Below are 13,005 nucleotides of genomic sequence, written 5' to 3' on the forward strand. Positions count from 1 at the left end.
AGTCAGGAGGTGGAGCACATGTGCTCAGTTACAAGCGTGAGTACCATAGAAAACTGTATGCTGCTGAAATGGGATGGAATGAAGCCCTGCAGTTGAATAAGCAAGCAATATGACAATATATTTTTCAGTATATTGCTCAGCGCTAATTTAAATTATGCCTCCTCTGCATGGGTAGAAAATAAGACAAAAAAACAATAGTAGCTCTGTATTGAAGTCTTACTTAAATATGACAATGTTCTAAATCAGGGGTGCCCACACTTTTTCAGCCTGAGAGCTACTTATGACATGACCGAGTCAAAATGATCTACCACCTACTAAAAATGCAAAACACATTATTTATAAATATATTGAGAATTATTTTTATATGTACTGTATATGCTGGTCTACCTTTGCATGACTGCATCAACCTATATAGCACAATACAACATAAAATATTTTGTAATTACCTTAGTCTGATGACTTTTTTTTGTTTGTTTTTTTTACTTAACAAAAAAAAAAACTAAGTACAACATAGTAATCATCTTTGCATACGTATACAATACTATCAAAAATACAATTTTACATTCAAACAAATTACAGTAAAATCAAATAAAAATAAAATAAATTCACCTTTCAAAACAGGGATATCCCTGAGTTACTCTTCAAAAACGTCTGCGTGTATAGTAATTATTGATTTACATTTATTATATATTAGATCAAGAGACTTAAAATAATTATCCACCTCAAACCTTACTCTGCTGACTTGCACTGAATGGAATCAGCCAGGGACGCATAGTCCGGACAGTGCCTGCTGATAGCCAGCCTCAAGCAGATTTGCAGCAGCAACAACAATATGCCCATTCGCTCCATTTAGCGCGTATAGAACAAGTCAACTTTTTTGCACACTATGCTAACGCTAACAATATTGCTGTCTTGGTAAAGTTCAAGAACTGTTAAAAAAAAAAAAAAAAAAAAAAAAAAAGCCCCCGAGTGAACAGGACGCTGTGTGGCTGTGTATGACGTAGTATGCCCGATGCTGATTGAAAAAAGTTATGAATGGAGCGAATTGGCGGAGTTTCGGTGCTTCGCTCCGCGTCCCACCGCTCCAAACGCATCATTCGCGCCGCACGTAACAGCGCCTGCCCGCGCGATCTACATTAACTCCAATTGAAACGCGCCGCCCAAAAGGCTCCCAACGCAGTTGGTGTGAACGTAGCAATACAGTAGTGAGGGCGGATGATAGACCGGCGATCTACCCACAATGCCTTCGCGATCGAGTAATGGGCACCCCTGATTTTCGATGTTTTTCTATTTAAAATCTTAATAATATTGCTTCTGTAGAATATCCAGCAACAATATTCAACAACATATGTCTTACTATATTTTCAGTGTAATAATGTAAATAATAAAACAGAAGTTTCACAAGTATATTATTTAACAAAGAAAAAAATGTCACTTCAGTTTTTAGTGTTTTCCTCACAATTGTTCTCTCCATCCTGTGTTCCCGGGTCTAAGAATTAAGCAAGTCAGTCAACTTTGCAGATACTCTCCTCGCTTTTTTGTGTTTTTCTGTGTCCATGTGAGCTTTGACATCTCCGACCGGCACCTTTATTAGTCACTGAAATATATACGAGTAAGCTTTGCACACTATTACCTTTGACGTGTGTCTACGGACCTCATGTGTCTTTCCACCCTTGATCATTCATGTGCTATAACAATAATACAACGATAATAACAATTATTATTAATAACAATAATATCGGTTATTCTTGCACACCGTCACATTTTACCAGTGCAAGGACAACTCATTCATGTAACTGCTGCATAAGCTTCCACTGCTTTTGTATTTTCCTACTGCGATGGCTTGTACACATAGAGGTGTTAAAATGTTCACAGTTCAAATGAGTTCTCGCACTTAATGTCATTTTTATGTTCAGCAGTTTTGTGCCGTCCTTCGATGGTAATTTTTATGCAAGAGACCCCTTTGCACTGGAAGAAAGAAATATGATGTATAAATATATCCTCCAAAATGAAACATATTAAGAGTTTGTATTTTGTATTTATGCATGCATTTCGTCCGTTTAAAACAGCATTTTATCGTAGATCTGGTTAGGAAGTGCGTGGTCCTTTGTGTCCCTCCAAGTATCACTGATGAAAAACGGTGGCCCCCTCCAGCATTTAAATTGCCCACCCTGTTTTTTGTCAAATGCATTGCATCAGCAGCTACTCACATTAGTTAGCTTTGTGAATGAAGAAAACAAACAAACAAACAATGAGATGTTTGACTACCTAAGAGGGTGATAACCAAATGAGCAATCCATCCAAATTTTGATGTGGAACCGAGGATTGTAAAGGTCCATGCCCTCCGCCTTCGAGGCTTTTCCTCAAACAATAGAGGGGTGGTACTGCTCGGCACTTCAAATGCAGAGGTCAGACTGTTCCACGTATCAAACACAGAAGCGGGACCAGGACACACATCACATAAGAAGGTTTGCTGGGCCACACACTCGACAAATTCAATTTGAGACTGGCCCTCCTCTTGCCGCTGAGGTAAACAACACACAGCCAAGGCAGACTTACATCACCTCTGGCAGCTCAAGTGCTCCTTCTCTTTGTGGCTTTTCTCCTTTTCTTACTTTCGACTGTGGCCAATCTTCTTACACCACAAAAGAATGGAGGATCCCTTTTGGCCACAATGCTGTGCTGCAACAGCACGGACAATCCTGTCCCACGACAAAGCACGACATTCTCTTCTGCTCAGCTTCAATTAGCTGTGCTCTGATACATCTCAATGCGGCTTCAGTACAATTTAAATATGACTAAAAACATCTCAATTCAACCTCAGTGCTCTTCAATGCCGCTTCAATACTCAGTCCCTCCATTTTAATACGGCTCACTTCATTTCAATGCTGCTGGAGTAGATCTAAATACTGCCTCAGAGCCGCGCTCTGAGGGCATTCAGCGCATCAGATTCACTACCTGTAGCCCCCAGTGTGTTGATTGTTTGTTACCACTGTGAATCGCTGACGGGCAGAATAGAGAAAATTCCAATAGGTATGCCCAGTCAAGAGTTCAGCTTGACTCATAACGACAGGGGTTAATACTGACTTAACAAACTGAATGGTTGTCAGCACAAGATAGCTGGATGATATTGGCTTGGATCTTGAATTAGCATTTATCGTACACCGCGGGTGCCAGTGTTTACTGTCCTCTCCAGACCGTTGAATAGAAGAAAAGAAAAACAATTGGGTATAAGCTTTAAACTACGGGGGTTACTTAAAGCGTTTTGCATGACGTTCCTTTCCACAACTGTGTCTATTTGTTCACCAACGCTAATGACTCAAAATTAATTGCATTATCAAACAACCACGCTTCATACTAAATCAACCGAAAACATTTGTTTGGAACGCCCAAGCGGGGCAGCTTTCTCAAACGGTAGATTGCTTCTCTTTTGTCCTAAACTGAAATAGCTGAATTGGTGTTCTAATAACACTGACATACTGAATTCATGTGTGTGTGTGTGTGTGTGTGTGTGTGTGCGTGAGTGCATGGGTGTGTGTGGGTGGGTGTGTGGGGTGTGCCTTCAAATCACCCACATATAGCGTATAAGATATAACCAGCACATATGTATGGGATTAAAAAAAATTGTGTCTCCTAACTGAATGACTTTGAAAATGAAAGAAAATATAATAAATTTACATTTTCAATAATTAATATATGCAAAATTGATGGACATTTTTATGAAAATGTTTGTTTTTGCTGTCCTTGTTCAGTGGTTTTCATTAATGTTCAAATTTGAAAATTTGATTTGCATGTGTGGTATAGTTCCTACCTCTGTATGGATTGCAGCATGCAAGCTGCAACTTGCTGATATTGGAGAGTGAAATGATTGTATAAGGAGACCAAAAGAGCAAATCAGATCACCAAATGACATTTCAAAATATTCCGTTTTGAATTGTGAAACTCATTGAGTTAAACTGACATCCTTAATCTTGACGAGGGTATACACTTGATGTTGATGTTGTTGATGCCTAGCATTGAAAAGATGTCACAGAATCAGTGTGCAATTGTGTTTCTATGTGAACTACTGTTATTGTGCCTGGGCTAAAGTTAATGCAAGCATTTAGGCAACATTGATATCATTTCATCTTCTGGTAATTAAAGGGAAGTCAACCCAAACTTTTTTTTTTTTTTTTTACAGAATATGTTCCATGTAGGCCCACTAGTTGAGACAAGGCATTCTAATTAATATTGCGTTTGTGGAATATGAGTTAAGCAGTAAAATGCACCCGCTTTTAGCCATCTCAGGGGCAGCCGTTTTGTCACTTCTGTCGACTGAAAATGACATCGCAGTTGCTCAGGGCTCAGGTAATGACCAATCACGGCTCACCTGCTTTCTGAAGCCGAGCCATGATTGGTCATTATTTTTATTTTGATTGTTTCTTGTATTCCAAATTTTAAAGAAACACACGTAAATAAGTACTTTTTGGGGGACGCTTCACTGATGACATACTGTGACTCTTAAACATATTTTCAGTGTATGCTACACAGCCTCTGAATCAATTCCTTGACCCCCAATGACTCGTCTTACTGATGGTATTTGTTTTCTATTCAGAGTTTGATTGTTTAGTTACTAAACAATTAAACTGCACTAACCTTCAAGTGATGTCGATAATTCACTTTTGTTCTCAGATAGGAGGGCAATAAGTGCAAAGATGCTCATTGTTAGTTACGATTAATCATACAGGGTCTTCAGATTATGCAGGCCATGCATGGGGAAGTTTTATTGAGACACATTTGAGACCCTGTGGCAGCCTTTTTTTTCAGGTGGCAGTCTTAAGTATCGGTGTGGGCTGGACGTCTTCATCAGCTATCTGTGTCTAGCTGGCTTTTCAACTGAGCTCAATAGAGCGAAAGCCTCTTACTGGACGTCCCTCATCACTAAGCCTGTTAAGATTAACCTCAGTCAGTACAACAGTTCTATCTGGCCGCGCCATGCTCTTCATACAGTTGTTTATTGTCCTTTTGCTTGCCTCCAGAGAAAAGGCCAAGACTCTGTGCTGTCATGGGAGCCTGTGAGGACAAGTACCTAATTGAGAGAATTTTGCTACAAATGGCCCTCACAGCAGCTCAAACTCTTCTCAATGCCCTTTCGAGCTCTCATAGTTAACCATACTGAGACTTCAGAAAAAACACCACCAATTAGTAAACAACATATGTAAACACATAGGTAATTCATTGTAATAAAGAAGTGCCTCGACACTTTGTTCAGTTAGAGCATCGATGGGTGATTTCAATGATGGAGGGGCAGGGGGAGAGGGGAGGGGGGAGGGGGTTGGGGGTGTCGCACAATTTTTCATCAGTGTTTCTGGGATGCCACATAGGAGGAGCATGCACTTTCTAACCAGACGCATGACAAAAATGCCATTTTAATTATGGGCAAAATCCGTGCTTACAGTACGTCTGTTGTTGATTTTTTAAAATTGATTTCAAATGTACATCACAATATCTTATTATATTCAATGCATGTATAAAAGGTCCAGCCTTCAACAACAACATGTTTGAACAATCAAACAACCACATACTGTGATTTTTTTTAACAGTACACTGGGATCGTGTGCACAAAAATTCCCATTCAAGGTTGGCACAAAACTGCTTAACAGCAAACCAACATTAAAGTCAACCCAAACATATTTTTTCCAGAATATGTTCTATGCAGGCCCACTGGTTGAAACATGGCTTTCTGATTAATAGTGTGTTTGTGGAATATGAGTTAAGCAGCAAAATCCACCCCGTTTTAGCCATCTCAGGGGGCGGCCATTTTGTCAATTCTGTCGACTGAAAATGACATCACAACTGCTCAGGGCTCAGGTAACGACCAATCACGGCTCAGCTTCAGAAAACAGGTCAGTCGTGATTGGTCGTTACCTGAGCCCTGAGCAGTTGTGATGTCATTTTCAGTCGACAGAAGTGACAAAATGGCCACCCCCTGAGATGGCTAAAAACGGGTGGGTTAACTCTTATTCCACAAACGCAATATATATCAGAATGCCTTGTTTCAACTAGTGGGCCTACATGGAACATATTCTGTAAAAAAAAAAAAAATGTTTGGGTTGACTTCCACTTTAAACCCAAGAAATAATTTTGTGCATTTTTCCCCACAAAAATCAACTCACTCAAAATGTCAACATTATTCAGGTATTATGTATGTTGCGCTTGCAGCTTCGATATCCATATCTATTTGTTTTGTCAACGCACCAACACTTCAGTAGTTGCGGTATTCTACCATCTCTTTTATTTCTTCATCATCCGCCTGCTCTTCTTGACACACACACACAACCGTAACTAAGATACAACCAACGTAAAGTGTCCGCACGTAAATGAGAAATTTTCCGACAATGACAAAATATTCATAACATTGCAGTAAACGGAACATATGACATCAAACATAAAACAAATATAAACATATTGATGTTTGAGTATATTATCGAACACAGCATTCTTTCAAATAAATAATGTAATGAGAGCACATAACTTAACAATCTATGTCCTGCATATCATTCAGGATCCCCAAATTATTAGGCCTACTCAAGTTGTAGTATAAGCCTAAAACACGATTAAGCAATGTGTGCCATCTAGTGGTGAATGGTGATATTACGACTCATAACTATAGTAGAGAAAATATGTTTATAAATCAACCTTTGCTGTTGTTTTTTTTCATTGATCGAGGGACACTCAGAGTGTGGGCGCCAGGTGCATGCCAGTTGCCCATCCTTGATTTTGAGTTTTGAACTTTGCTTCACATAAGCAGCAATGGCCTTATTGGAAATAAACCAGTTTCCTTATATGGAAATGATTGACATGTTTTTAGCTACATCAAGAAAAGTCAGTGTAATATTAGTGACACATCCGGACCTAGTACTGTATATTGGTATTGAGAAATGTTTTTGATCAAGAGAGGAATATTATCTCACTCCTACAGTATGTCACACCTGCCTATGCTACACACTAGGGCTGTTCGATTTTGCCTAATAAGAAAATCCCGATTATTTTCTCTCGAACCCGATTTTCCGATTACGATTACTTTGTAAAATAAAAAATAATGAAAAATAAAGTATTTTGAACGTCTTTTATTTAAACTTAATTTTTCTTTCTTTGAACTCAAAATGCCAGTCAATTTAACTTAATACACACAGAACAATCCATTGGTATTAACAGCATTTTACTTGGTTCAATTCTATTCCAGGCAATTTCCAAGTTTCAATCCTGGGCTCCTAGCTCACCATCGACCTGGCCAATTCCGTCAGTTGAGCATACGCTCCACTTCACTTCCTCACTCACTCGGCAGTCGGCTCAGATAGTCGGCTCCTGCAGCAAACAATCCCCCACATGTGTCACTTTCTCCTCGGCCAGCGGACAATCGCTTCAGCATTTAAGCAATTGAATTGAACGCGCTACTCATGTGAGCGCATGACAAACACGGAAGTAACCACCGGAAAACCGAGACCTTAATACGAAGACAAGAGTAACAGAAAGTACAAATATGAAGATAATGTACAAACAGAACACATTACAGAAAGGACAACTGGGCTACACTTAGATACACCAAAAATAACAAAATCGAACGTGCCGATTTGAACGTTTTTAACATCGTTTTATCCAGAAAATTCGGTTACGGTTCAAAATCGCTTAATCGAGCAGCCCTACTACACACCATAAGACAGATTTATTAACCTATAGTATGTACAGTTTTTTTGTGACGTTAGATAAAATTTTTTACATTTCAGTGTGCAACAATAGGCTATTAGTTCTAAACGCAAGTTAAATGTTTTCGGTTTATTCTTTGTGGTGGGGTGGGTGGGGGTTGTAATATTTTATGACACCTACATATCTCTCCATTTAGTTAATAACCTTCCATCACTCTATGAGGCCTTTAGTGTAATTGTGGCAGATTACAGACTATGTGTGTGCATGAGTTAGTGTTGAGGAGAGGGTGTGTTAGTTTGTAGTGTGGGCGTGCGTGTGTGTGCGCATGTGTTGGGGGGAAGTGGGGGTGTGTGCGTGTGTGAGGGAAGGGTTTGCCTGTGTTTGTTTAAACTGTACGTTTACATCAACCAGTTCAGTCTCTGTTGCTTTGTTTAAAACATTTAAAACTTGAATTTCAAACTTGATCATTGAGAACTGCGTTAATTCATGCAAATTGTAATTTAAGGCGATAAAGAAGAAAGAACACAAATCCTTCATCACATAAGAGAAATTTCCATAGGTAGGCATGTCAATACATTTTGCTGCGTTATTTGTCATTTACCAGCGGCCGGGAGTGGCGGAGCTAGACTTTTATCCTTTGGGGGGGATCAAGTCTATCTCATAGGGTCCCGCAAAACAAAACCCTTTTTTTTTTTTTACAAACCCCAAAAATTCTTCAGAAAACGCTGATAGACTTTCATTATATGTTCTCTACAGAGAAAGGGGGGAAATATGGAAAACATTTTTGGGAGAAGTGGCTTTCTGCGATTCCACAACTGCTGTCCTTCAAGTTTTTGCTTTTTAAGTCTGAAAAAAATAAGATGTGGTTATCAGTTCTGCACCTGTTTAAGAGCACCACTCTGAGTTTTAACAAATGCACCCAAAGTGATTCAGCAACACAGTGGGGGTGTTCTGTTGGACACAACTCTCTTTCTTCAACTACATACTGTATAAAGTACATCACCTTGACTATTGTAACATGTTGCTTTCTGGTCTTCTCATGTATTGTAATACAATACAAGTAAAAGCCTGAAGTTAGTACAAAATGCTGCAGCAAGACTCTTGAGTAGGACGAGACAATCATCATCATATTACCCAATGGGTAATGGTCACCTCGCACTGACTCCCAGTCTACCTGAAATGTTATTTCAAAGTTTTGCTACCTACCTACTCATAAAATATTACATGGCTTGGCTCCACCCCAATCTTAGTGGTACCTTGTGTTCCATCCCGAGCCTTACACTTACAACAAGGTGTTCTTATAGTGACACAGACAGCTAAAAAGAGATCACAGTGTGTGTGTGTGTGTGTGTGTGTGTGTGTGATATATATATGCAGTATGTGTGCGTGTGTGTTTTAATACAAACCTGAAATATGAACCTAAACATTTATATTTTTTAATTCCCTTCTTGAAACACTGTCCTTAATGACCAACAAAAAAAAAATAGTTTACAGAAGCACTTGGTATTGTTGCTGCATGCATGCACATACAATGAACAATTGATGAACAAAATATAGTGCCTTTTTGTTTTTTTATTGGACATGATTAGCTCACCACGCACTGTACGAGTATAGTCTTAGTAGCTGAGTAAATCTTAATCTAAAGAATATGTTCTAAAATGTAAACCTGCTTGCTGGTCTTCTCTGTGATGCTGTGTGGATTTGACTAATGAAAACAACACAATAGTGTGAGGGAAGGGGTTACAAACAGTGTAAAAAGGGAGGATACACACATTAAGCAGATGGAAGAGGGTAGGGAATTGGGGGTCCCCTGATCGACTGACGACCTATAAACCAAGACAGATTATTTACATTTAACCCGGACTGATGCAGGTTAGCACCAGGGAAGATACTCTGCTTTTCATTTCTTTCAGATCTATTGACTGAGAACTGCACAGCACTCTTTCCGTGGGTGCTCCAACCAATACCTTTCAAATTTCAGACCATCCCTTAAGTGTGTGTCGTGTGTCTCACAAAAGCCTGAGGATGTCTGCGCAACTTTTTCCATAATCACACATAAACAGACGCACAAACCAGCGTAATCTCCTTTTGCCTCCTCGATGCTCTTTGCAACCGCAATGATCCCTGGTCTCTAATAGAGATCCTAGTAAGGTTAGAAGAAACACAATTGAAGCTACTTACAGTATAAAGAACAAGTTTGTTTTCTGAGTCGGTTATTAAGATGAGGAAGGGGGGAAAAAAAGCTTTCACCTAATAACAAGCTAACGACACGCTAATGACTTGACAAGGTCTGAGACCCTCTAGGGCCCATGCCTGCCACAGCCAATTAGTTAGCACCCAATGGGGTATCAGTTCTTCTTCACAAATAAGGGGGGGTTGGGGTAACGTGATAACCCGTGTCCAACCGCTATTGGTCACATGACTGCAAATTGGATTCAAATACGATATACAAATGAAATATATAATACTTAATATATTTACAAGAAGTGCAATATTTCTTATTATAATTTAATATTACATACTGCCCGAAGACAGCTAGGATAGGCTCCGGCATGCCCGCAACCCTCGTGAGGATAAGCGCTTTGGATAATAGATGGATTATTTTATCACGGTTATTAATGGTCACTGTGAATTTTTTTTTTGCCCGCTACATATGTTAACAAAATTAGTCCAATACCTAAATAAGCAAATTACATTAAAAAAAGAAGAGATTTTTATCCCGAGTTAAAATAATGGTGAAAGCAGAAAGGGAACAAAGTATTTCAGGAAAAAGATCATACAAGGTGAAATGTCCTCAATGTTTTCCTGATAAAGTATCATTCTGTTGAGCTTTGTGAGAAAGAAAAAGAAAAAAAAGAGGGGGAGACATTTGGAGGCATATGGAATGTTTGTAAATGCTCATTCAAAAAATAAAACTACAAAACTGATTGCCATATTGAATTGTTCCATGAGTGCGGCAAAAGGACAGGCCTGTGTGATAAAAGGTGGGTGGGGGAGCTTGAAAAGTGATCTAAAGCATTCTAATTCTAATTGTAGGTGGTGTGTTGGTGAAAGTGATTTTGTTTCTTTGCACATCTCTGTGAGTCTGTCTGTCACATCAATATTCTACCAAACCCTTCATTTAAACATCAGCTGTCAAGTCCCCCACCCCCAGTTTGGATAATCTCCAATGCCGCTGACCACTTTTGCTGATTGTGATGGAGAGAGGGAGAAAAAAAAAAATGTAATTAGTGCAGGATTCTGAAATTCATTTCCACCCACTTCTGTCAAACTTTTAACTTTCTTGGGCATTCCTCTTTCAGCTCTGCGAGGATGGCAGCATGACCACATGGATTAAAGGCGATAAATGATGACAGGTGATCATCATTCAGAGTCTCTGTCAGATGTGACCTTTGCAGGTTGAGTGACCTTTGCAGGTTGAGTGACCAGAGAGAGCAGAGTCATTACCAGTCTTTATCCCTTTTGTGTGTCTGTCGCAATCCTGCTGAGAGGAGAATAGCTCTGTCATTTGGGGCAACACTTCTCAACTTGGGATTTGGCACCCCTGTGGGGTCACAAAATAATTTTGCCGGGTCACAGAATGCATTTCTACTGCAAAGATGTGTGGTTTTTTTCTTGTTACTTTTTATTTTGTGAATAATAAGCACTGTAGATACCATATGAAACTAATTCTATATTCATTTGGTTGTTCGTTTAAAGAAGTCAAAAAAAATATTGGCAAGCATTCCAAAAAATGCTGTCTTCCTTACTTTGCCCACTTTGTATGAGACACAAAGAAGCTTTGTAATTGTATGAATATTATGCTCGTGTCTTATTTTGGTATGACATTCCAACTGCTGTAAAACAAAAGAATTTGATGGCATGTTGATGCAGTACGGCATACACATTGCTATATGAGTTTACACGTTAGTTTGTTTAAATATATATATTTACGATGTTACAAACTAAATCTGCTACTTGATGTAGAGTGAATAAAGAAAAGTCTACACACCCCTGTACAGATGCAAAGTTTTTGTGATATCACAAAGGAAACCAAGATAAATGGAAAACCACTAATATGATGTACTGTACCTGCACAGTGCAATCTTTACAACAAAAATGTTTAAAAGCTCGGTAAGCGGAATAAGAAAACTGACTGAGATAATTTGGTTGCACGCATGCACACCCTCATTACAGAGGACGTGCTATGTTCAGAATTAACCAATCACATTCAAACTCCTGTTAAATTGGAGTCAGCCATTTTAAGTGACTCATATTCACCCCAAATAAAGGTGAACTGTTCTAGTAGACTTTTCTTGATTCTTGTCTTTGCCTTGTAGCCTAGGTCTGAAGGTTTTCTGCCCCAAAAGATATTAATCAGAATGCCTTGTTTCAACTGGTGGGCTTGCATAGAACATATTGTTGAAAAAAATATTTTAGGTTTGACTTCGCCTTTAAAGGGGAAGTTATTGCATAAATAAAAAAATATGTTAGAGTTGACAAGGTGAAGTCAACGCAAACATTTATTTTTCAAGAATATGTTCTATGCAAGCCCACTAGTTGAAACAGGGCATTCTGATAAATATTGCGTTTGAGGAATAAGTGTTAGTGCACTCGTTTTTAGCCATCTCCGGAAGCGGCCATTTTGTTTTCAGTCGACTTAAAATGACATCACAACTGCTCATAATGACCAGTCACGGCTCAGATTCAGAAAACAGGTAAGCCGTGATTGGTCGTTGTGAGCAGTTGTGATGTCATTTTCAGTCGACAGAAGACGAAATGGCCGCCCCCCGTGATGGCTAAAAACAAATGAATTTTGTTGCTTAATTTATATTCCACAAATGCAAAATTATTCAGAATGCCGTGTTACAACTAGTGGGCCTGCTGGGAACTTATTCTTGAAAAAAATATGTTTGGGTTGACTTCTGCTTTAAGTAATTTCCAGCCAATCAAGTGAAATGTCCTAGACATAACTGATCATCTCACTGCACAGTGCACACTAATGTGCCGCTACGCAGTGTTTGGGATCACTTGTCTGAATGAGATTTACTCTTAAAGCAGAAGTCAAACCAGACATATATTTTTTTAAGAATATGTTCCCAGCAGGCCCACTAGTTGAAATACAGCATTCTGAATAATTTTGCGTTTGTGGAATGTAGTAAGTTAAGTAGCAAAATGCACTCATTTTTAGCCATCTCTGTGGGCGGGCATTTTGTCTTGTGTCGACTAAAAATGACATCACAATTGCTCACAACGACCAATCACGGCTGACCTGTTTTCTGAATCTGAGTCGTTATTGGTCGTTGTGAGCAGTTGTGATGTCATTTTCAGTTGGCAGAA

The sequence above is a fragment of the Filicampus tigris genome, chromosome 4 (assembly GCF_054856515.1).
Source record: "Filicampus tigris isolate MCC_2025a chromosome 4, RoL_Ftig_1.0, whole genome shotgun sequence".
NCBI lineage: Eukaryota > Metazoa > Chordata > Actinopteri > Syngnathiformes > Syngnathidae > Filicampus > Filicampus tigris.